Source organism: Chiloscyllium plagiosum, unplaced genomic scaffold (assembly GCF_004010195.1).
Source record: "Chiloscyllium plagiosum isolate BGI_BamShark_2017 unplaced genomic scaffold, ASM401019v2 scaf_3727, whole genome shotgun sequence".
NCBI lineage: Eukaryota > Metazoa > Chordata > Chondrichthyes > Orectolobiformes > Hemiscylliidae > Chiloscyllium > Chiloscyllium plagiosum.
This window is the reverse complement of record NW_025214839.1, coordinates 32,769-33,924: the sequence shown is the minus strand read 5'-3', so window position 1 is coordinate 33,924 and position 1,156 is coordinate 32,769. Positions and strand designations below refer to the sequence as shown.

Below are 1,156 nucleotides of genomic sequence, written 5' to 3'. Positions count from 1 at the left end.
ACACACTCTCTCTCACACACACACACTCTCTCTCTCACACACACACACTCGACACGATCCCAGAAGCCCCCAGCCCCTTACTCTGCCTATCACAGGCCCAGCTCCCTCATCATTCCAATAATCTCCAAGGAGAGCAGCCCCAGTATCCCTGATCTACCCTCATCCCTGGACCCACAATCATTAACCTCTCCTGTTCTCCCTCCCCAATGTGCTCACATCTTTCTGATAACGTGGTGTCCACAACACGACACCCATCTCCAGCTGAGGTCTAACCAGTGTCATGGACCAGTTCAGCATCTCCTCCCCGTTCCTGTAGGATATGCCTCTGTCAATGAAGGGGAGGACAGTGCCTGCTGCATTGACTGCTGTCTCCTTCAGTGACCAGTGCACACACAGACGCCCAGCTCCCTCTGCTGCTGCAGCAAGCTCCCTCCCCTTTACAAGGGTCACCCCCAGTTTGTACGATCTCCTCGTTTCCTTTCCAGCATCAGCTCACATCTCATCTGCCCTCTCCAGCGACGTGTCACAGAGATGTACAGCACAGAAACAGACCCTTCAGTGTCCTGCTGGCAATTCCTCACCATACCCCTCCACTCTTTGCAACTTCTCCCTGGGTTGTCTCATTCACAAATGCGGAAATAGTCCCCGCACACCACATCCAGACCACCAAACGTGTCAGGACCAACAAACACTGGCCCCTGGGCAACAGCAGCAGAAACCTCCCTCTGGCCTGAACACCATCCATCCACTATCCTGCTCTGTTAGCCATCCCTTGGCCAATGTTGGATGGACATTGCTAGGTGTTAGTGGTCCTCCCAGCTCAGTGTATTGAACACTCCTATCGAGAGCACATTGACTGTGTTACTCCCATCAGTGCTCTCTGTTAGCCCTTTATCCCAGAGAGTGGGTTACTGTCTCTCACACACAAGGGGTTCGCAGTGGGGGGAGGTTTTGGGGGTTTAATATGTTGCCTCTGCTCATGTGCCCGAATCGATTCCCTTCACCAACCCCCCCCCCCCCCCCCCCCAAACAGTCCAATCCCTCTCCCTCCCCTGTTTAATTCTGTGTATTACCCCTGAGCCCGGCTCACTCCCCTCTACAGTCTGAGTCGCTCAGTGCGATCGCCCTTTCACCTCCCCCCCCCACCACCTCCCCG

General features: G+C 54.8%; 1 protein-coding gene across 1 annotated transcript in view; it reads right to left on the bottom strand.

Moving 5' to 3' along the window:
- Positions 1 to 1,156, bottom strand: part of mrpl11 (mitochondrial ribosomal protein L11) — a 12,384-nt gene that overhangs the window by 1,394 nt on the left and 9,834 nt on the right. The window lies entirely within an intron of this gene.